Source organism: Anser cygnoides, chromosome 36 (assembly GCF_040182565.1).
Source record: "Anser cygnoides isolate HZ-2024a breed goose chromosome 36, Taihu_goose_T2T_genome, whole genome shotgun sequence".
NCBI classification, from domain to species: Eukaryota; Metazoa; Chordata; class Aves; order Anseriformes; family Anatidae; genus Anser; species Anser cygnoides.
Window position 1 is genome coordinate 983579 of NC_089908.1, and position 25091 is coordinate 1008669.

At 44.8% G+C, this 25091-nt stretch overlaps 1 long non-coding RNA gene across 2 annotated transcripts; it reads left to right on the forward strand.

The window, feature by feature from the left end:
- The first annotated feature begins 20348 nt into the window (after positions 1–20348).
- Positions 20349–23812, forward strand: LOC136788428 (uncharacterized). 2 transcript variants are annotated; one of them, XR_010827224.1, is made up of 3 exons: positions 20349–20398; positions 21481–21727; positions 23372–23812. It is a non-coding gene; the product is annotated as an uncharacterized lncRNA (long non-coding RNA). The 2 variants fall into 2 exon arrangements; XR_010827223.1 differs by lacking the exon at positions 23372–23812 and having other exon boundaries at positions 21481–21864.
- The last annotated feature ends 1279 nt before the right edge of the window (positions 23813–25091 follow it).

A 25091-nucleotide genomic window follows, 5' to 3' on the forward strand; every position in this document is an offset into this window, starting at 1 on the left:
CGTACGGGAAGTAATTTATAAGGACCTAGACGACGCACAAACATCCGCAGATCCAGATGAAGTCCGGTGTACACGACCCACGTGGTGGAAGTTTGTACGGAGTGCACCATCATCATATGCCAGCTCATTGGCAATAATGGCCTGGAAAGAGGATGAGGAACCCACAGTGGATGAAGTGGCTAAACAACTCTGGCAGTACGAAGAAAGTCTCTCCTCTTCTCTACGGGCCTGCGTCTCAGCTGTGGAGAAACTCTCTGAAGAGTTCCACCAACTTAAAGAGAATTTATCTTCTCCCCCTCCTGAATGAACCAGTGTCCACCAACTAAAAGAGAATACTTTGGAGAAACTTTCTGAAGAGGTCCACCAACTTAAAGAGAGTTTATTTTCCTCCCCACCTGTACAAACCAGTGTCTCAGCTATTAGGGGTAAATGTTCATCCGTGCAAGGAAGACAATATGGTGGGTACACACCCTGCGCCACCCTGTGGTTTTACCTATGCGACCATGGAGAGGACATGAGAAAATGGGATGGAAAATCTACTGCGACCCTAGAGGCACGGGTACGTGAATTGCAAAAGAAAACAATTGGGAAAAAGGGGTTCTCTGAAAAGCTTGCTGCTCCAACTTCCAGCAGGCAGTCCTTTAAACACAGAAACGAAGATTCTGACCAGGATTAGAGGAGCCCTGCCTCCAGCCAGGGGGAGGAAAGGGACAATCGAGTTTATTGGACTGTGTGGATTCGATGGCCTGGCACATCAGACGCACAGAAGTATAAGGCTTTGGTAGACACCGGTGCACACTGTACTCTAATGCCATCAAGCTATAAAGGGCCAGAACCCATCTGTATTCATGGCGTGACGGGGGGATCCCAGCAGTTAACTGTATTGGAGGCTGAAGTGAGTCTGACTGGGAATGAGTGGCAAAAGCACCGTATTGTGACTGGCCCGGATGCTCCGTGAATCCTTGGCATAGTGGAACCAAAGGGTTCCGCTGGGCTTTTGACATAGCTGCCTATAGAGACAGAGGACATTAAACAGTTGTCTACCTTGCCTGGTCTCTCAGAGGACCTTTCTGTTGTGGGGCTGCTGAGGGTTGAAGAACAGCAAGTGCCGATCGCTACCACAACTGTGCACCGGCGGCAATATCGCACCAACCGAGAGTCCCTGATTCCCATCCATAAGCTAATTTGTCAACTGGAGAGCCAAGGAGTGATCAGCAAGACTCATTCACCTTTTAATAGTCCCATATGGCCAGTGCGAAAGTCTAATGGTGAGTGGAGACTAACAGTGGACTATCGTGGCCTGAACGAAGTCAAGCCACCACTGAGTGCTGCAGTGCCGGACATGCTAGAACTCCAGTACAAACTGGAATCAAAGGCAGCCAAATGGTATGCCACAGTTGATATCGCTAATGCATGTTTCTCCACCCCTCTAGCAGCACAGTGCAGGCCACAGTTTACTTTCACTTGGAGGGGAGTCCAATACACCTGGAATCGGCTACCCCAGGGGTGGAAACACAGCCCTACCATTTGCCATGGACTGATCCAGTCTGCTCTGGAGCAGGGGGAAGCTCCTGAACACCTGCAGTACATCGATGACATCATTGTGTGGGGTGACGCTGCAGAGGAAGTTTTTGAGAAAGGGAAGAAAATAGTCCAAATCCTTCTGAAGGCCGGTTTTGCCATAAAACAAAATAAGGTCAAAGGACCTGCACGAGAGATCCAGTTTTTAGGAATAAAATGGCAAGATGGACATCGTCAAATCCCAATGGATGTGATCAACAAGATAACAGCTATGTCTCCACCAACTAGCAAAAAAGAAACACAAACTTTCCTAGGTGTCGTGGGGTTTTGGAGAATGCATATTCCAAATTACAGTCTGATTGTAAACCCGCTCTACCAAGTAACCCGAAAGAAGAATGCTTTTGAACGGGGCCCCGAGCAACGACAAGCCTTTGAACAAATTAAGCAGGAAATAGTTCATGCAGTAGCCCTTGGGCCAGTCCGAACAGGACCAGATGTAAAGAATGTGCTCTACACCGCAGCCGGGGAGAATGGTCCCACCTGGAGCCTCTGGCAGAAAGAACCTGGGGAAACTCGAGGTCAACCCCTGGGGTTTTGGAGTCGGGGATACAGAGGATCTGAAGCCCGCTATACTCCAACCGAAAAGGAGATATTGGCAGCATATGAAGGAGTTTGATCTGCTTCGGAAGTGGTCGGTACTGAAGCGCAGCTCCTCCTGGCACCCCGACTGCCGGTACTAGGCTGGATGTTCAAAGGAAGGGTCCCCTCTACACATCATGCAACTGATGCTACATGGAGCAAGTGGGTTGCACTGATTACTCAGCGGGCTCGAATAGGAAACCCCAGTCGCCCAGGAATCTTGGAGGTGATTATGGACTGGCCAGAAGGCAAATACTTTGGGATATCATCAGAGGAGGAGGTGGTTCGTGCTGAAGAAGCCCCACTGTACAACAAGCTACCGGAAAATGAGAAGAAATATGCCTTGTTCACTGACGGGTCCTGTAGTATTGTGGGAAAGCATCGGAGATGGAAGGCTGCTGTATGGAGTCCTACATGACGAGTTGCAGAAGCTGCTGAGGGAGAAGGTGAATCGAGTCAGTTTGCAGAAGTGAAAGCCATCCAGCTGGCTTTAGATATTGCTGAACGAGAAAAGTGGCCAGTTCTCTATCTCTATACTGATTCATGGATGGTAGCAAATGCCCTGTGGGGGTGGTTACAGCAATGGAAGCAGAACAACTGGCAGCGCAGGGGCAAACCCATCTGTCAACACTAGGGGATCTGCCAACCGAGCTGGACCTGCCCAATCAAACCTGTTACGCACTGTAGAAGGGGATAAAGTTCCTGTAGTGCACGTAAGAAACATGCTGGGTAAAACAGTCTGGGCTACTCCTGCCTCAGGAAAAGGCAAACCCATTCGTGGGATTGCTTTTGCTCAGGGACCTGGATGCACTTGGTGGGTAATGCAAAAGAATGGGGAGGTCCAGTGTGTACCTCAAGGGGATTTGATACTGGGTGAGAATAACCCATGAGTTGAATTGTATTATGTTAATTATTATATAATACTGTATGTCATCACTACCATGATTGCTATATATCATAGATGAAAATGGTGATTAATTAGAATGTATTGGAAAGAGTGTAACCAGAGTATGACAAAAATGGTATGGAATAAGGGGTGGATATCTGTCCTGGTTCCAGTTAGGACAGAGTTAATTTTCCTCCTAGTAGCTGGTAGGGTGCTATGTTTTGGATTAGGATGAGAAGAGCGCTGATAACATGCTGATGTTTTAATTGTTGCAGAGCAGTGCTTACACCAAGCCAAGGACTTTTCAGCTTCTCACTCTGTCCTGCCAGCGAGCAGGCTAGGGGTGCAGCAGGAGCTGGGAGGGGACAGACCCAGGACAGCTGACCCAAACTGTCCAAAGGGGTATTCCATACCATCTGACGTCATGCTAAACAATATATAGGGGTGGCTGGCCGGGGTGGGGGGCCGGCTGCTCGGGGATAGGCTGGGCATCGGTCAGCGGGTGGTGAGCAATTGCATTGTGCATCACTTGTTTTCTTACACATTATTATTATTAATGCTATTATCATTATCACTATTATTATTATTGTTATTATTATATTCCTGTCTTAATAAACTGTCTTTATCTCAACTCACCGGCTTCACTTTCCCATTTCTCTCCCCCAGAGAGGGAGGGGGGAGGGTGAGCGAACGGCTGTGTGGTGTTTAGCTGCCGGCCGGGTTAAACCAGAACAGGAAGGCTGTCTTGGGCAGAGTGACCACGAAATGGTAGAGTTCTCTATTCTTGGAGAAGTCAGGAAGGGGACCAGTAAAACCGCTGTATTGGACTTCCGGAGGGCTGACTTTGAGCTGTTCAGGACACTGCTTGGCAGAGTCCCTGGGGAGGCAGTTCTGAAGGGCAGAGGAGTCCAGGAAGGCTGGGCACTCCTCAAGAAGGAAATCTTAATGCCTCAGGAGCGGTCTGTCCCCATGTGCCCAAAGACGAGCCGGCACGGAACTAGACCAGGCTGGCTGAACAGAGCGTTGTGGCTTGATCTTAGGAGAAAAAAGAGGGTTTATAATCTTTGGAAAAGAGGGCGGGCCACTCAGGAGGACTATAAGGATGTTGCGAGGCTGTGCAGGGACAAAATTAGAAAGGCCAAAGCTCATCTGGAGCTCAATCTGGCTACTGCCGTTAAAGATAACAAAAAGTGTTCTTACAAATACATCAGCACAAAAAGGAGGACTAAGGAGAATCTCCATCAACACAAAAAGGAGGACTAAGGAGAATCTCCATCCTTTACTGGATGCAGGGGGAAACTTAGTTACAAGGGATGAGGAAAAGACTTAGATTCTTAATACCTTCTTTGCCTCAGTCTTTAGCGGCAAAACCAGTTGTTCTCTGGATACCCAGTACCCTGAGCTGGTGGAAGGGGATGGGGAGCAGAATGTGGCCCTCATAATCCACGAGGAAATGGTTGGTGACCTGCTACAGCGCTTGGATGTACGCAAGTCGATGGGGCCGGATGGGATCCACCCGAGGGTACTGAGAGAACTGGCGGAGGAGCTGGCCAAGCCGCTTTCCATCATTTATCGGCAGTCCTGGCTATCAGGGGAGGTCCCAGTCGACTGGCGGCTAGCAAATGTGATGCCCATCTACAAGGAGGGCCGTAGGGTAGATCCGGGATACTATAGGCCTGTTAGTTTGACCTCAGTGCCAGGGAAGCTCATGGAGCAGATTATCTTGAGTGTCATCACGTGGCACTTGCAGGGCAACCAGGCGATCAGGCCCAGTCAGCATGGGTTTATGAAGGGCAGGTCCTGCTTGACGAACCTGATCTCCTTCTATGACCAAGTGATGCGCTTGGTGGATGAGGGGAAGGCTGTGGATGTGGTCTACCTTGACTTCAGTAAGGCTTTCGACACCGTTTCCCACAGCATTCTCCTGAAGAAACTGGCTGCTCGTGGCTTGGACTGGCGTACGCTTCGTTGGGTTAAAAACTGGCTGGGTAGCCGGGCCCAAAGAGTCGTGGTGAATGGAGCCAAATCCAGTTGGAGGCCGGTCACTAGTGGAGTCCCCCAGGGCTCAGTATTAGGGCCAGTCCTCTTCAATATCTTTATCGATGATCTGGATGAGGGGATCGAGTGCACCCCCAGTAAGTTTGCAGACGACACCAAGTTAGGTGCGTGTGTCAATCTGCTCGAGGGAAGGAAGGCTCTGCAGGAGGATCTGGATAGGCTGGACCGATGGGCTGAGGCCAACTGTATGAAGTTCAACAAGGCCAAGTGCCGGGTCCTGCACCTGGGGCGCAACAACCCCAAGCAGAGGTACAGGCTGGGAGATGAGTGGCTGGAAAGCTGCCTGGCAGAGAAGGACCTGGGAGTACTGGTTGATAGTCGGCTGAATATGAGCCAGCAGTGTGCTCAGGTGGCCAAGAAGGCCAACAGCATCCTGGCCTGCATAAGAAGCAGTGTGGCCAGCAGGTCTAGGGAAGTGATTGTCCCCCTGTACTCGGCTCTGGTGAGGCCGCACCTCGAGTACTGTGTTCACTTTTGGGCCCCTCGCTACAAGAAGGACATGGAGGTGCTCGAGGTGAGTCCAGGGAAGGGCAACGAAGCTGGTGAGGGGTCTGGAGAACAAGTCTTACGAGGAGCGGCTGAGGGAGCTGGGGTTGTTTAGCCTGGAGAAGAGGAGGCTCAGGGGAGACCTCATCGCTCTCTAGAGGTACCTTAAAGGAGGCTGTAGAGAGGTGAGGGTTGGTCTATTCTCCCACTTGCCTGGTGACAGGACAAGGGGGAATGGGCTAAAGTTGTGCCAGGGGAGGTTTAGGTTGGATATTAGGAAGAACTTCTTTACTGAAAGGGTTGTTAGGCATTGGAATGGGCTGCCCAGGGAGGTGGTTGAACCACCATCCCTGGAGATCTTTAAAAGACGTTTAGATGTAGCCCTTAGTGATATGGTTTAGTGGAGGACTTGTTAGTGTTAGGTCAGAGGTTGGACTAGGTGATCTTGGAGGTCTCTTCCAACCTAGACGATTCTGTGATTCTGTGATTCTGTGAGTTATAAAGCCTACTCCTATGAATTGGAGCTTTTTCATTATTGCCAGTGAGACCAAAATTTCATTCTCTGCAATCAAAGTACTTTTTGGTGATTTTTTTTAGTCCTGAAAATATTTCTGTTAAAATTAATACAGTGTGATCTACACACATCCTGAATTAGGAAATTAAAAATTCCCTGAAAGTCTCTCTAAGACCTTTTCATGCAATTATCATCCACTTGTCGTGCTACAGGCATATTTTTGAATTTTCTTCCTCACATAGATGGTTTCATAACAGGGATATATCAATTTAAACTAGTTTCGTTACTACTAATGCTCTGCTAAATTTTAAAGACAATGCAATATTGAACAGAACAACGTGTTCTATTAATAAGCATGCTATTGATATACTGAGCAGATTTATTGCATTTGGATGTTCAAATAAACACTCAGATCATTTTCTATAAATCATCTCCTGCCAAAAAGATGACTGAAATGGGATTTGATTTTTTAAAGAAGTAATAAAAACAATGAAAACTCATTTGAAAAATTAACCGATGGATTTTAATCAAAAAGATTATTCTCTAATCAGATACGTTTTGGCCTTGTTTAAAGCAGCACTTTTTCTCACAGGTGCAAGGGATCCTTAAGGGCATTGGTTGCAGCAACAGCTTGAGGAAAGAGACAAACTTTGCTCTGTAAATGAAATACAACAGAGATGGCAAAACTTTAAGTGCACACTGCACAGCGCTTGGCTCTTGCACACATACTTAAGCTGACTCGGGAACCAGGAGCTAAGTATCTATGTCAGTGCAATATCTGCTTGAGCCTGCTAATTAAGCTTGCTGAGAACTAATTACTGATGCAGCTCTACTGCTTCTGGGAGCCAAGCTAATACCACTACGTGGTACAACATATCAGCCCATTTGGAGCAGGCTCAGGTACCCGACCAAAGCGTGGCACAGGCATGCCCTTAAGTAATTCATTTCTGATATCAATCAACAAATAAAGATTCTGTTTCTTCCTCAGGGACCCAGCGTGTGATCCCACTGACCCTCCCCCTCCTCCATGCCTCATCTGTCACGTATGGAAAATGTTCTTGTAAGAGTGCACAAGCAGGTAAGAACTTATTGAAAGATGGGAAAATAGCACCTTCTGATCGCTAGCATAGCTATGACTGAGGGTTTGTGTTCGCTGAAATCTTCTTCATTAACTCTGCAACAAAGCCTCCTTGTTTCCTGCATTTTTGATTGCCACAAATATCGTGCTAAATGCTCAGGTTAAAAGAGAATGCTCAAAGCCATTTTCCAGCAAGGATTTCAGCTGGCTTAAAACATTTGCTTCCTATCTTGCTCTAACAGTTCTCCATAAGAATACTGCTAAAATTACATGTGAATCCAAGCAGAGGGAAAAAAGCAAGATTGTAATCAGAAGGGCAAGCCCTGCTAGGGCTAACAACAACTGCTGGTTACTACTGCTGGAAGATAACAGCGAGGCAGGCGCAGAGCACTGCTGTGCACTCAGCAAGCACACATGGCAATATGCTTCTGTGGTCACCCTGTCTCGCCATCTCTCCTATCATCACTACATATTTTCCTTCCTTCCTCTGCTGCCTTTAGCCCAAACTGTAAGCCTTACAGGACAGGAACAGTGGTTTATATACACATGCAGCATCTGCCTTCATGACTCCAGGACTGATGCTTGTGGTCCTTCCATTTCCCAGCGCCTTTGCAGAGACACAAATGCACAAACTAAAAAGTCTCTGAATTTTGTTTCTAGTTTATTGCAGCAACCCTGGCAGTTCTCTCAGTAGTTTGTACATATTTCCAGGCTTCACGACCCTGGCAACCAAACTGGTACCATGCTTCTTAGGAGACCACCACCAGGTCCTTTGACAAAATACTTGATGCCACTACCTGGCTGATGCTCCTTGCTGGTGCAAGCATCAACTTCTGCTTCTGCAAAACAGTGGTGTGGGCCAGAAATCTCCTCTTTTCCTTTAATATTCCTACTGTACTTGAAAGAACAGAGCTTGGGCTTCTAAGCACTATCACAATATAAGCAACTACAATTTTTTTTTTTTTTTACAACCTGACATTTCTGCTTGAACACGTTGTATGGCCTACAAAAGGTTATCCATATAAAATTGTTAGGTTACAGTTATCTTGTTAGAGGATTTTAAGAGTGAGGAATGAAAGGACTTTTTTTTTAATATTTCAGTAGAACTATGAATGTGTAGTACTTGCTTCTGATGTACAAAAACCTCATTTTAACTCAGTAATCCACTTTAACTGCACCCTCAAATCCCAATATGCCTCCAAAAGAAAAAAAAAGATTTAGAAGTGGGCCATGGTCACACTCTAACCTTCACTACTCCAGCAGAGATCTTCTGCAGCCTAAACAAGCTCTCTAATTACGGCTATGTGGAAATCTGTCTGACAGATAATAAGTCTTTATAAACCCAAGACTGATTAATTGCATTTTAAAATGTTTCCAAGTGTTCCTAACAATTTTTGTCATTAAGGAGGACCTCTTGTTGACCTGTATTGCAAACTTTCTACTGTTCTGCCAGTCATTTTACTTGCTACCCACATCCCCTCTACAGCCTACCACAAAATCATAAAAGCATTTTTTTCTACTTTTTTTCCTTTAAGAAAATGTTCTCATCTTTGATGGGAAGCTGAACCTAGCAAACTCATGACACCCACTGTGTAGGAAAGGTATATACTACCAGAAAGTAAACGTCAGAGTTTCTTCCAAGTTTGAGAGAAATATCAACTCTGGATCTCACAAAGCCCTCTTACCAACATTACACACTTACAGATAATCTCCACAATGCGTATCAGAGAAGATTACCCTCTCAAGAAACAATAACCTGGATGAATTCTTCTTCTACTGGGAGCTTCTACTGAGACAGCATTATCATAGTCCATAAATACCAGCAACGGAGCATGGCTACATCATCTCCCTGTTTTTCTGCTTAAACACATCTCCCATTTCTACCCTTTGTCTTCTTCTCATTCTAGTCTTACGTTCCCCTATTTACTGTTAATCTCCAGATAATGACTTCTGTAACAAAAAAGTTACAACGAGTGCTCTCAGTAAACATTATGTAAATGTCAGAGGTCTTCTGCTTATCTTCAATCACTCTCCATCTATATTGGCTTATTGAGTAAATTATTTGTCAGCTACTATTAGCCCACTTCTCACTCACGTTCTAAAACAAGCTTTAAAAATTAAATTAGTAAAAGAAGTGAGGATTAAGCACCTCAGGTCCCACTAACAGCTGAGTCTTCAGCAAGTCATGCAAGATTTTTCCATACATTCTTCTTTAAGGGGGACTTCCCTTTTGGTCCACATGCTCCAGGACTACTTCCACTGTTCCTGTCCTTTCTAAACCCTGACTGTAACAATGATGGAGTGGACCTCACCAAGAACTTGCTGCTCATTAGCTCACTACCTAGCCAGCACCACTACCCAGCGCTAACACTTCGATTTCCATGAACATGCACCATTCAGGCATGTCACTGCACAATCAGCTTGCTGAGATGTGAAAACCGTGGCTCTCACCTGAGGTTCTTGGACTTATTTCTGACCAAAGGGAAAAGAAGCCTTCAAAAGCAGCAGTCTGAGGAAACTAATGACCCTGCTGGCAGTTAAATGTTTTTCTATTTTGCACGAGTACTTCTTATGGCTATTTTATTTCTTGGCAGTAGAAAAAACCTAAGAGACTGGATTCACCACCTTTACTCCAGAACAACTGTGCTTACTCTGTTGAGGACTCTGGCGTAAAGAAGTAATGCCATTATGAATCGTGACAATGCATTGTACTTGCAGTTTTCATGCACGGAACTTGAAAAGCTTTACAAGCATTGGTGGGAAGCACTGGTAACCTCACCATACATATAAGTAAGCTTAGGCACAGAAAGCTGAAGCAATTCTCCAAAGGTCCCAGAGCGAGTCAGGAGCAGATGCAGGACAAGGATCCACTTATTTTCACTCCCGAATTTTCTAATGGAGCATCCCCCCTTTACTGCAGTTAAGTTTTAAGTGTAAATCAATAACTGAGGTCACTGAAAACTTTTTGCAGGCAGAGTGTAGTGAAGTCACCCTCTTAGGAAAGCACTGAGAAAAAGGAAGGAGAAAAAGGAAGGTGCTTAATGAAATTTTCAGTGGTCCTTACATAAGTTTAGAGCATTGAAGGAAGAGGTGAAAGGAGAGGACATTTGCTCGGGAAGCCGTGTAACAAGGCTGTGGTGACAAATCGTTACTCCCAGAACACTGCTCAAGGAAATGTAATGCTGCCGTTTTCCAAATGCTTGGTTATAAAACCTTTCACGCATACAATATTTAAAACCGTGAATTACCTTCGATAATGTATCCAAACATCTAACAGTATCAAGTCATGGTAATGGTTATCTGTTTATAGGTCAGAAGGACATTAAATTATTGCAGTGGAAAGTAGTAAAGCTTGCATTGTACCTAGTTGTGCTGTTTAACAGGTGATAGTGAAAAGTAGGTGATGCATGGAAACTTCAAGTTTTTATAGCTCCTGCCTCAATCTGTATTCACTTATATAAAGATGTCACATTTTTAAACATTTAAAAGTCAAATTGTGTGGAGAATAGATTCATATAAAATTTATTTTCAGAAACCAATATTTAGCCTACTGCTATCAGAGTTGATTGCTCTTATGTATAAGCTATATTCAAGTTTCTACAGGTTTGAAAATACAAAGACTGACATTTCAGATTCCATACTCAAGTGTGTCATTAACCAGAAATTGAAATGGGAACATTTCCACTTTCTCAGAAATACTGTTTGTTAGGGTGATAACTGCACTAACTGCTTTTGAGTTTTTGTGAAGCTACTAAAAATGACTCTCCTTCAACACAGACAGGAAGGAGGAGTCACAAAGGCAAAAGAAAAATCCTGAATTGGTGCCTTACCCAGTACAATATGCCATGAGAATTCAGTAGTTTCAAAGCTCTGCCAAAATAGCTATTTGTAAGTGGTTAATAGCAAAAATGTTTCATTCTGTTTATGTCAAAGATGTGTTTGTCAGGTGCTGGACAGCCAGACACATCAGGGTCTAATTATTTCAGTCAATTCCCTCAGTTTTATCCTTTCAGTCTACACTGAGTTATTAAAATATCAGAAATAAAATGCTACTGAGACAGCAATAAGGGAAATAAGATATCAGAACTCTACTAACAATGGCATTTACAGGAAGCAATGTAAATAGAAACTCAAATTTATGCAAGAAATATGTATCGGTAAGTAATAATATAATCATCCTACATTTATCTATAAAGCAGCTTTCATCTCCAAATGATAAAAAAAAATGCTGCTGCAAGACACTGGCATTGTGATTGCTTTGGAACAGTGACCATCGTTCAGATTCGGGGCCGTGCTACGTCTACCTAGTAGAAGGGGATATTGGTCCCCAACCCAAATACTACAGTTGTACAAATAACAGTATGTGAATAATAATTTATTCCACCCTTGACATTCAACCAGCTTAGAGAGAATGTGTGACAGTTAAGCAGCTGTAAGATAAAAGGAACCAGAAAATGCCACATTCAACTGAAATGACAGGAAATATTTAGGCAGACAGAATCTAATAAATTTGGCAGACTTATGGGAGTTTAATTGCCCCTTTGTGAAAAGGGATAAATACATGTAAAAATTGTAACTGCGAGGACCAGCTTCTGGGAGGACCAGCTTTCTGTTAGGGGTATGTAAGTCTTCATTACATGGACATGACCGTCACAGAAACAAGTTTCCTTGTCCCGTGGCAGTGAGGGTTGTGCTGTGGAAGCAGCTCCCAGCTCTGGGCCAGGCTTTGTGCAGGCACCAGGAGCACTGTGGCCTCTGGCCCCAGAGGGGCTGTCACACTGTACCAGCTGCCTCCTGGTCTTACACTGGCCTGTGTTTGTTAGCAAAGATAGTGAGACACTGCATCTGCTACCCAAACAGCTAAACCCTGTTTGATACCAGAAGATGGTAAGATGCACGTTTTTCTCCCCCTACTGCTGAGAAGTGGCTTATCTACTGTGGTGGCTGGAGAGTCCCCTTTAGGTCTCAGCTCAGGTGTCTCAAACCTTCCTGTCCATTGAACTGTGATACAGAAAGGTTCTTTCACCATCAGCATCAGAACTAAAATGTGGTGATTTCACCGGGAACTTTACTCTGTAAGGAGAGATTTTTGCTGAGCTTTTGTTTGTTCGATTTTTAAAAAACAACCAGGTCCCCATTTTACAATGTTTCTGACATTTCAAAATATTTCCATAATGCTCTTAAACACTTCATTACTAATTTATTACAACAGAAGTACTTGTCTCTTATACCAAACCATTAGCATTCTCCTATTAGGAAAAAAGTTTAAAAGGCTGAATGAACATCCCCATTTTTGCCATGCCTGCTTGGCAGCCTGCCACCTGAAATACGCTCCCACACAGAAGTTTAGAATCTCAGGTCCAAAAGGTTGAAGACAAATTAAAAAGAAAACTTAAAACATTTACTAATTTTAACACAAGGGACTAGTTCAACATATAAATGTAATCAGTGATATGTCTGAAAAACAACAAGTTACATGAAGGAAAATATGGTCTTATTACTTAGGATTGAACAACTTTGTGTTCAGTGTTTATTGTCTTAACGATGATGCTATCTAATCATTCATGAAAAAGTAAAAGGAGTATCTTGATATATGATCAAATAATGAGGATTTCAGATAAAGATGCTTGGATTCATCTAAACTGAATCATGAGCTGCAACTGAGTCACCTTCTGGAGGTGTCGTTCACCTTCACTCCTTTCAAATTCACTGAGCTTACATGCTATAACAAACAGTGGGCATCATCTCTTATTTAAAGAGCAAGAAACTAAGCCAGACAACAATTAAATTACTCAAAGGCAAGAGACGCAACAGAACAGAATTAGATCCCAATTCATCCTGTGAGAAACTAAGTTGTGTTTTTGCAGTAGAGAACTAATTTTCTGTATTCAAAGGTAGTTGTGTAATCATAATAAGGAGAAATACTAAGTAGATAAGTGGACAGTAGAAGGCCTCACTGTTCCAAAATAAGGTAGAAGCTTGAGAAAAACAGGATGAGCAGTGTGGGAACAGTAAAACAAAGATCACATTCTCAAAACATAAGAAAGGGAAAAATAAGGGGAAAAGGGAAAAATTAAAGGGTTGATCTTTAAATGAAACCCTAAAAGTGATGGGGGTAGAAGGGGCTGGGATAACAGTGCCACTTTTTGGGGACACCAAGCTGAGACTAGGGATAGAATGATCACTGGGCAATTATTGTATGCACCCAAGGCAGGGACTAACTTGCTGGGAAAGGATTTGATAATGAAATTGGGCATTCAAATAGTAAATTGTTAGGCTGGAATAACGGTATTGTTAATGGGATGATCTCAGACCCTGAGAGCAAAGATATATTTGCCTTTGAGTGGAAAGACCCTGAAATGGGGCGGAAGCAGCAATACAGATGGACAATTTTACCTCAGGGGTTTACAGGGCCACCAATTTATTTGGGCACGTTCTAGAAGAAATTTTGGAGTAATTCCAACCTCCAGAGGAGGTGTTACTGTTACAATAGGTGGATGATCTTTTACTGTCAGGACAGGAGAAAACAGTTGTGAAGGAAGCCACTAACAAGCTATTCAACTTCCTGGGAAAACAGGGCTTGAAAGGATTGGAAAATAAATTACAATACGTAGAAAGAGAAGTCAGGTATTTAGGGCATCTAGTGTCTGAGGGGGAATGAAGAATAAATCCAGAGAGGACTCAGGGAATTGTTGAGCTACCCCTACTGTCCTTGTTTTAGCTAGGATAGAGTTAATTTTCCTCCTAGTAGCTGGTAGGGTGCTATGTTTTGGATTAGGATGAGAAGAGTGCTGATAACATGCTGATGTTTTAATTGTTGCAGAGCAGTGCTTACACCAAGCCAAGGACTTTTCAGCTTCTCGCTCTGTCCTGCCAGCGAGCAGGCTAGGGGTGCAGCAGGAGATGGGAGGGGACAGACCCAGGACAGCTGACCCAAACTGGCCAAAGGGGTATTCCATACCATCTGACGTCATGCTAAACAATATATAGGGGTGGCTGGCCGGGGGGGGGGGGGGGGGGGGGGGGGCCGGCTGCTCGGGGATAGGCTGGGCATCGGTCAGCGGGTGGTGAGCAATTGTACTTTGCATCACTTGTTTTGCACTTATTATTATTATTATTATTATTATATTTTCTGTCCTAATAAACTGTCTCTATCTCAACCCACAGGCTTCAGTTTTCTCGTTTCTCTCCCCCATCCCAGAGATAGAGGGGGGAGGGTGAGTGAACGGCTGTGTGGTGTTTAGCTGCCGGCCAGGTTAAAACCAGAACAGTCCTTTTGGCGCCCAACGTGGGACTCGAAGGGTTGAGATAATGACAGATCTGACAAGAGTGTGTTAAAACAAGATTCTGATAAGCATTACATCAGTTTAATAGTTACTAATCACAATGCCGATTTTTGTGATCACAAGTATGCTGTGCCTGTTTTCCGAATTGAGTTATACAGCACATTACTTACTGTATATGCTCGCTGTCGTGTTACTTATCACTTCTGGGGGTTGGTACAAGGTTATTATTTTGCTGTACTGTGTAACACTAGCTTACGATATGATAAAATTACCGGCCATGAGACTAATTTGGTATTTGTACTCAGCATTGCCATCAACTCCATACTTTGGGAACCCTACCTCAGAAACTATTAATAATTACACCTTTCATGCTTTTTCTTCAGGGAGACAATCTATGGAGGGGTCAGGGGAAGCTTTTTTTTCCCATTTGTTCACTCTCCCTTTCTTCTCCTCCAGGCGAGTTATGGTAGCTTTCCAAAACTTTGAATATCCTTGGGATGTTCAGACCAGCACGTTCTCATTGTTATGTCTCCTGAATGCACATCAGGTTTTGTCTAAGGTTAAACAAATACTTGTTTAAGTAAAAGAAAAGTGAGAAGAAAACTTAAGAAAAGTGTCATTCAGAGATCTGTCCTGAGGCAGGATAGTTATGAGTGGCAGGGAGACTGGGAAGATATGAGCAGGCATCTAGAGCAGTGGGCACCTCCAGTGCTTTGGAAATTTACCCCTGAACAACTGCAACATCCTAAAAAACTGGTAGAGTGCTTGAAAAAAGGGAGTCATCAACCTGGCAGTACCAGACATACAAAAATCACTGCAACGTGCTGGGGCTTGGCCTATGCTTAACGAGCTGCACTCAATGCCAATATAACCCCAGTGACAGACCCCAGTGACACTTCAACCTCTGAGACAGGCCCAGCGGACACTCCAAGCCCTAAAATGGGCCCCAAGGATGAGCCAGGGAAAAAAACTGTACCAGTGTCAGTTGCACCCATAACCAAGGTGAAAAAATGGTATAGAGAGTCAGGTCGTTTGGAACGCAGTCAGTCTTCTGCTAGATCTAAGTATAGAGAAGATGAGGCCCGCCATCAAATGTGCAGGAGGATGAAGATGAAGATGTCGAAAAAACAGCAGTATATAGCCGAAACCTATACGAGCGTGAGCTACGAGATGTGCGAAAAGATTTTGGTCGCTGCATAGGTGAGCAGCTTGCCACCTGGCTGTTCCGGTGCTGGGACACCAGAGCCAATTGTCTGGAATTAGAGGGCAGGGAAGGCAGGCGGCTGGGATCCCTTGCTAGGGACGCAGGCATTGACAAAGCAATTGGAGATGGAGCACGATCTCACAGCCTCTGGAGGCGTCTCCTGTCAGCTGTGAAGGAAAGGTATCCCTTCAAGGAAGAACTTGTATGTCTACCAGGCAAGTGGACCACTATGGAGAAGGGAATCCAGTACCTGAGGGAATTAGCAGTACGGGAGATGATTTATGAGGACCTGGACAACGAACAAATATCCACAGATCCAGATGAAGTCAAGTGTACACGACCCATGTGGCAGAAGTTTGTACGGAGTACACCATCATCATATGCCAGCTCATTGGCAATGTTGGCCTTGAAAGAGGATGAGGAACCCACAGTGGATGAAGTGGCTAAACAACTCTGGCAGTACGAAGAAAGTCTCTCCTCTTCCCTACAGGCCTGCGTCTCGGCTGTGGAGAAACTTTCTGCAGAGGTCCACCAACTTAAAGAGAATTTAATCTTCCTCCCCACCTGTACAAACCAGTGTCTCAGCTATCAGGGGTAAGCATCCTTCTGTGCAAGGAAGACGATATAAAGGGTACACACCCCGTGCCACCCTGTGGTTTTACCTACATGACCATGGACAGGACATGAGAAAATGGGATGGAAAATCTACCTCGACCCTAGAGGCACGGGTACGTGAGTTGCAAGGAAAAACAATCGGAAAAAAGGGGTTCTCTGAAAAGCTTGCTGCTACAACTTCCAGCGGGCAGTCCTCCAGACACAGAAACGAAGATTCTGACCAGGATTAGAGGGGCCCTGCCTCCAGCCAGGGGGAGGAAAGGGACAATCGAGTTTATTGGACTGTGTGGATTCGATGGCCTGGCACGTCAGATGCACAGAAGTATAAGGCTTTAGTAGACACCGGTGCACAGTGTACTCTAATGCCATCAGGCTATAAAGGGCCAGAACCCATCTGTATTCATGGCGTGACGGGGGGATCCCAGCAGTTAACTGTATTGGAGGCTGAAGTGAGTCTGACTGGGAATGAGTGGCAAAAGCACCGTATTGTGACTGGCCCAGATGCTCCGTGCATCCTTGGCATAGTGGAACCAAAGGGTTCCACTGGGCTTTTGACATAGCTGCCTATAGAGACAGAGGACATTAAATAGTTGTCTACCTTGCCCGGTCTCTCAGAGGACCCTTCTGTTGTGGGGCTGCTGAGGGTCAAAGAACAAGTGCCAATCGCTACCACAGCTATGCACCGGCAGCAATATCGCACCAACCGAGACTCCCTGAGTCCCATCCATAAGCTAATTCGTCAACTGGAGAGCCAAGGAGTGATCAGCAAGACTCATTCACCTTTTAATAGTCCCATATGGCCAGTGCGAAAGTCTAATGGTGAGTGGAGACTAACAGTGGACTATCGTGGCCTGAACGAAGTCAAGCCACCACTGAGTGCTGCAGTGCCGGACATGCTAAAACTCCAGTACAAACTGGAATCAAAGGCAGCCAAGTGGTATGCCACAACTGATATCGCTAATGCATTTTTCTCCATCCCTCTAGCAGCACAGTGCAGGCCACAGTTTGCTTTCACTTGGAGGGGTGTCCAATACACCTGGAATCGGCTACCCCAGGGGTGGAAACACAGCCCTACCATTTGCCATGGACTGATCCAGTCTGCGCTGGAGCAGGGGGAAGCCCCTGACCATCTGCAGTACATTGATGACATCATTGTGTGGGGTGACGCTGCAGAGGAAGTTTTTGAGAAAGGGAAGAAAATAGTCCAAATCCTTCTGAAGGCCGGTTTTGCCATAAAACAAAATAAAGTCAAAGGACCTGCACGAGAGATCCAGTTTTTAGGAATAAAATGGCAAGATGGACATCGTCAAATCCCAATGGATGTGATCAACAAAATAACAGCTATGTCTCCACCAACTAGCAAAAAAGAAACACAAACTTTCCTAGGTGTCGTGGGGTTTTGGAGAATGCACATTCCAAATTACAGTCTGATTGTAAACCCGCTCTACCAAGTAACCCGGAAGAAGAATGATTTCAAATGGGGCCCTGAGCAACGACAAGCCTTTGAACAAATTAAGCAGGAAATAGTTCATGCAGTAGCCCTCGGGCCAGTCCGAACAGGACCAGATGGAAGGAATGCGCTCTACACTGCAGCCGGGGAGAATGGCCCCACCTGGAACCTCTGGCAGAAAGAACCTGGGGAAACTCGAGGTCAACCCCTGGGGTTTTGGAGTCGGGGATACAGAGGATCTGAGGCCCGCTATACTCCAACCGAAAAGGAGATATTGGCAGCATATGAAGGAGTTCGATCTGCTTCGGAAGTGGTCGGTACTGAAGCGCAGCTCCTCCTGGCACCCCGACTGCCGGTACTAGGCTGGATGTTCAAAGGAAGGGTCCCCTCTACACATCATGCAACTGATGCTACATGGAGCAAGTGGGTTGCACTGATTACTCAGCGGGCTCAAATAGGAAACCCCAGTCGCCCAGGAATCTTGGAGGTGATTATGGACTGGCCAGAAGGCAAATATTTTGGGATATCACCAGAGGAGGAGGTGGCCCGTACTGAAGAAGCCCCACTGTACAACAAGCTACCAGAAAATGAGAAGAAATATGCCTTGTTCACTGACGGGTCCTGTCGTATTGTGGGAAAGCATCGGAGATGGAAGGCAGCTGTATGGAGTCCTACACGACGAGTTGCAGAAGCTGCTGAGGGAGAAGGTGAATCGAGTCAGTTTGCAGAAGTGAAAGCCATCCAGCTGGCTTTAGATATTGCTAAACGAGAAAAGTGGCCAGTTCTCTATCTCTATACTGATTCATGGATGGTAGCAAATGCCCTGTGGGGGTGGTTACAGCAATGGAAGCAGAACAACTGGCACGCAGGGGCAAACCCATCTGGGCTGTGGCATTGTGGCAAGATATTGCTGCCCGGGTAGAGAACCTGGTTGTAAAAGTACGCCATGTAGATGCTCATGTGCCCAAAAATTGGGCCACTGAAGAACATCAAAACAACCAGCAGGTGGATCAGGCTGCTAAGATTGAAGTGGCTCAGGTGGACCTGGACTGGCAACATAAAGGTGAATTATTTATAGCCCGATGGGCCCATGACACCTCAGGCCATCAAGGTAGAGATGCAACATACAGATGGGCTCGTGATCGAGGGGTGGACCTGACCTTGGACACTATAGCACAGGTTATTCATGATTGTGAAACATGTGCTGCAATCAAGCAAGCCAAACGGTCAAAACCTCTTTGGTATGGAGGACGATGGCTGAAATATAAATATGGAGAGGCCTGGCAGATTGATTACATCACACTCCCTCAAACCCGCAACAGCAAGCGCCACGTACTTACAATGGTGGAAGCAACCACCGGATGGCTGGAAACATATCCTGTGCCCCATGCCACCGCCCGGAACACTATCCTGGGCCTTGAAAAGCAAGTCCTATGGCGACACGGCACCCCAGAGAGAATTGAGTCAGACAACGGGACTCATTTTCTATAACAACCTTATAGACACTTGGGCCAAAGAACATGGCATTGAGTGGGTGTATCACATCCCCTATCATGCACCAGCCTCCGGGAAAGTTGAGCGATACAATGGACTGTTAAAGACTACACTGAAAGCAATGGGTGCTGGGACATTCAAAAATTGGGACACACATTTGGCAAAGGCCACCTGGTTAGTCAACACTAGGGGATCTGCCAACCGAGCTGGACCTGCCCAATCAAACCTGTTACGCACTGTAGAAGGGGATAAAGTTCCTGTAGTGCACGTAAGAAACATGCTGGGTAAAACAGTCTGGGCTACTCCTGCCTCAGGAAAAGGCAAACCCATTCGTGGGATTGCTTTTGCTCAGGGACCTGGATGCACTTGGTGGGTAATGCAAAAGAATGGGGAGGTCCGGTGTGTACCTCAAGGGGATTTGATACTGGGTGAGAATAGCCCATGAGTTGAATTGTATTATGTTAATTATTATCTAATACTGAATGTCATCACTACCATGATTCCTATATGTCAATGTCCTATTAATGGTATCTCAGTAACAACTACGCAGATAATGATGAATGAATTTTGACAGAATTGGACAAGCAAAGTGATGCGATGGAATGAGAACGGGCTTCAGCGTGTGACAATCCAACATCACACACCATCTCTTCTGCCCTGAAAGACTGCGATGACAGATGGAGCCCAAAGTCAGTCATGGACCATGCAAACTCAGTGAACATCCTATATATTATAAATGAAAATGGTGGTCAATTGGGATGTATTGGAAAGGGTGTAACCTGAGCATAACATAAATGGTATGAAATAAGGGGTGGATATATGTCCTTGTTTTAGCTAGGATAGAGTTAATTTTCCTCCTAGTAGCTGGTAGGGTGCTATGTTTTGGATTAGGATGAGAAGAGTGCTGATAACATGCTGATGTTTTAATTGTTGCAGAGCAGTGTTTACACCAAGCCAAGGACTTTTCAGCTTCTCGCTCTGTCCTGCCAGCGAGCAGGCTGGGGGTGCAGCAGGAGCTGGGAGGGGACAGACCCAGGACAGCTGACCCAAACTGTCCAAAGGGGTATTCCATACCATCTGACGTCATGCTAAACATTATATAGAGGTGGCTAGCCAGGCTGGGGGGACCGGCTGCTCGGGGATAGGCTGGGCATCAGTCAGCGGGTGGTGAGCAATTGTATTTTGCATCACTTGTTTTGTACATATTATTATTATTATTATTATATTTTCTGTCCTAATAAATTGTCTCTATCTCAACCCACAGGCTTCAGTTTTCTCGTTTCTCTCCCCCATCCCAGAGAGGGAGGGGGGAAGGTGAGCGAACGGCTGTGTGGTGTTTAGCTGCCGGCCGGGTTAAAACCACAACACTTACCCAAAACTAAAAAGAAGTAAAAACTTTTAAGTGAAAGAGGTTTTTAAGGAATTAGGAGTCATGAAGTCCAAAGGAAAACAGATAGTCCCTGAGGGAAGAGAAATGCTGAATAAAGTGCTAATGAGACAAATATTAACTGTTTTGCATCAAGAGGGTCATTGGGGAATTCAAGCAACGTGTGACACTGTGCTATGGAAATATGTATGTGTAGGAATACATATGTACTCTGGCTGAACAAGTATGCAGGAGTTGTGTAGTATGTCAAAAGGTAAATAGGAAAATTATCTGCAGTCAGCCCAAAGGGGGGCGAGAACCAGGAATTCAACGCTTCCAAAATGTACAGGTAGATTTTACAGAACTCTTTAGAGTAGGTAGATTTAAATACTTATTAGTCTTGGTCGATCATTTGTCAGGGTGGGTGGAAGCTTTCCCTTCAGTATCCGTGACTGCCAACATAGTAACTAAAGTAATTCTAGAACAAATAACTCCCAGGTATGGAATTGTTGAAAATATTGACTCTGATCAAGGAAATCACTTTATGTCAGAAATATTGCAAGGGCTAATGTGGACTCTAGGAATTAAGTGGAAATTTCACACTCCTTGGCATCCTTCCTCTTCTGGAAGGGTGGAGAGGATCAGACAGTAAGGAAGCAATTGACTAAGTTCTGGAAACTCGGCTTCCCCAAACAAAGTGTTTACCTTTGGCACTTCTCCGAATTCAAACTGCACAAAGAAAAGATGTGGGAGTTTCACCATATGAAATATTATTTGGATTGCTGTACCTGGACAGAGGGAATGGATTGCCTCAGTTTGAGACAAAAGATGCTTTTCTTAAGAACTATATACTGAGGCTGTCGTCCTCTTTGTCCTCTCTCAGGACCTGTGGATCATTAGCTCAAACCCCACCCTTGGAAGCCCTGATCTATCTATTCCGAGCAGGAGATTGGGATCTGATGCGAACATGGAGAGAATCGAAGCTGCAACCTGAGTGGGACGGACTGTTCCAAGTGCTCCTGACTACTGAGACGACAAGAAGAACGGCTGAGAAAGGGTGGACTCATTCCTGGGTAAAAGCATCAGTTAACCTTGATACCAGAGAGACTTCATTAACAAAGACTTTTAAGGTTAAAACTGTTAAAACTATCTATTGTAAACCTTTAACTTCTCCTTAGAAGAATTCTTAATGAATTAATGAGTAAAAGGGATTGAATTACACAGAACTGGAGTGTTTCCAGGGAACACTCCCTGGAAGTGGGAGAAAGGGGGGTATTCAATCCCCACCAGAAGAGTCCTTATTAGTTTGTGATTTTTATTGTTTTTCTTAATTATCATTTCTTAATTATTATAGGGGTGTATATATAGAGAGAAATGATGTATTTTAAGTTTATCTTAGTAATACCTATTCTCAATGGATTAGCGATAGGATGGAGGGAAAAATCAGCATTTCCAATTAATCCAGAATATCTCTCGAGTCCTGTCTCGAAATAATTGTTGGATTTGCACCCAGATGCCTAGAAAGACTGAAAAGGCCTTGTCCCTGATTGCTATTTCCAGCAGCAACTGTGTCTGGATTCTCTAGATTTCTGAAAATGACAGATCATACTCAGTCCTGGGAAGGAACAGATTTTGAAGTTGAGCTCCCTACACACAATCCTGGCTACAACATACTGTGTTATCAAAGGTGCCTTTTAAACAACATTGACAGAAACTCAGGGGGCAATAGTACTGACCCTGGGTGTGGAAATATCCATGAAGTAGGGAATAATCCATGCTGTACCGAATATGGTAGCCATGGGAATGCTAATATACATAATGCACACCAGATACAACATGAGAATCCTGTAACCAGATGGCCTGTCCCAAAAGTTAAGGGGTGGTACTGGCTATGTGGCCATAAAGCCAGGAAGGTATTGCCCCTAGGATGGAAGGGAGCTTGCACCCTGGAGGCAATAATTCCAAATGTAACTATTATTGAAGACCCACAAAGCCAAAGCCCCCTTGAGACCACATGCAGAATTAAGCAGACTCCAGATAATCATCTAGTAAAATTCTCTAGCATTTCACAGTTTTGCAAGGTGGTTTTTACCTTGGTTAGGGGTGAGTGAATTAGAAAAAGCTATTGTAAATATTTCAGCTATAACTGAAGAACTAGAAAATAAGTTTGATAAGTTTGCAAAAATAGTACTCTAGAATTGAATAGTATTAGATTTATTAATAACCTCATAAGGAGGAGCATGCACTGTAATTAATACTAGTTGCTGTATATATGTAGATCAAATGGGACGAATTTGACTGATCTCAAAAATATTTGGGAAAAAAAAACAACAACAAGAGTAGCTCAAGATGACAGTTCCTGGGGATTTAGAACCATTTGGTTGTGTTTTTGCAGTAGATAACTAATTTTCTGTATTCAAAAGTAGTTGTGTAGTCATAACAAGGAGAAATGCTAAGTAGATTAGTGGACAGTAGAAGGCCTCACTGTTCCAAAATAAGGTGGAAGCTTGAGAAAAACAGGATGAGCCGTGTGGGAACAGTAAAACAAAGATCACAGGTTCTCAAAACATAAGAAAGGTAAAAATAAAGGGAAAAGGGAGAAATTAAAGGGTTGAAAAAAAGAAAAATTGTACATATATAGTATAGAGGAACATCGAGTAGCTTGTGAACCTGTAGTACTCAGCCAATGAGGAAACAGGGGAGGTGATCAGGTGTTGGGTAATAGGGAATAAAAGGTTATGATTTGTTTACTAAAATGTGCTCCTAATTGGCAGGACGCCCGCCATTGCAATTGCGAATAAAATAGCTTCACAGAAGATCCTGTCTGAAGAAAACTGAGATTTTTCTCACAAACTGCTTGCCAGCCCTCACCTACTTTGTAGACCACAGCAGCAGCCCCAGTAGTTCACTTGTATGCAAAACTCTCATGGTCAGATCAAGTAATGAAAAATATTAATCCAAACCTCTCATGTCCCTTTAATGACATTCCCATGGATAAAATGAAAATAAAAGTCTTAAATATTTAAAGAACATTCTCTTATTTCCTCAACTAAAAAGGACTTGCTCCAGACATACCACTGGCTCTTGGTTTTATCTGAAGCTACAGAATCCACACAAAGCGCCTAAGATAATGTTGCAAAAGGCTGATGTCTGTGGATCATCTAGAATGTTCAAGTTAAAAAAAAAAATTAAAAAAAAACTCGAACTGGCACTTATTTCTGTGTTTCTGTATTTAGAAAAAGTAGGAAATAATAGCGTTTCACAGCCATAGACAATACCGTACTCAAAGCTTGCTTACTTGTTTATCAATTAAATTGTTCTTGTGGTTTAACCCCGCTGGCAGCTAAACACCACACAGTCATTCGCTCACCCTCCCCCCTCCCTCTCTGGGATGGGGGAGAGAAACAGGAAAGTGAAGCCTGTGTGTTGAGATAAAGACAGTTTATTAAGACAGGAAAATAATAATAATAATAATGATAATAGTACTACTAATAATAATGTATACGAAACAAGTGATGCACAATGCAATTGCTCACCACCCGCTGACAGAAGATGCCTCCAGAGGCTGTAAGGTCGTGCTCCATCTCCAATTGCTTTGTCAATGCCTGCATCTCTAGCAAGGGATCCCAGCCGCCTGCCTTCCCTGCCCTCTAATTCCACACAATTGGCTCCGGTGTCCCAGCACCGGAGCAGCCAGGTGACAAGCTGCTCACCTATGCAGCGACCAAAATCTTTTCGCACATCTCGTAGCTCACGCTGGTATAGAGTCCAGGTAGTTACTGTTGATTTTTCGACATCTTCATCTTCATCCTCCTGCACCTCTGATGGCCCAGCCTCGTCTTCTCTATACCTAGACCTAGCAGGAGACTGTCTGCGTTCTAAACGACCTGAATCTCTATACCATTTTTTCACCTTGTCTACAGGGGCAACTTGCACTGCCACAGCTCGTTTCTCTGACCCAGCCACAGGGCCTGCCACAGGGGTTGGAATACATGCTGGGCCAGCCACAGGGGTTGAAACAACCACTGGGCCCGTCACAGGGGCTGGGATGACTGCTGGGCCTGTCACAGGGGCTGGAAGGACCGCTGGGGCTATCACAGGAGCTGGAGAGGCCGCAGGAGCTGGAGAGGCCGCGGGAGCTGGAGAGGCCGCGGGAGCTGGAGAGGCCGCAGGGTCCATTGTAGGGGTTGGAGTGGCTGCAGGGGTTGGAGTGGCCGCAGGGTCTGTCACTAGGTTGATAGTAGCATCAATTGCAGCATGATAGGCATAGGCTACAGTGATTTGTGTCTCTTTGGAATTGCCAGAGTCATGACACCTTTTTTTCAAGCATTCTACCAGTTTTTTAGGATTTTGCAGTTGTTCAGGGGTGAATGTCCAAAACACTGGAGGTGCCCACTGCTCTAGAAACCTGCCCATATCCTCCCACACTCCCTGCCACTCGCAACTATCCCGCCTCAAGACAGATCTCTGGATGAGATTCCTAAGCAGTTGTTT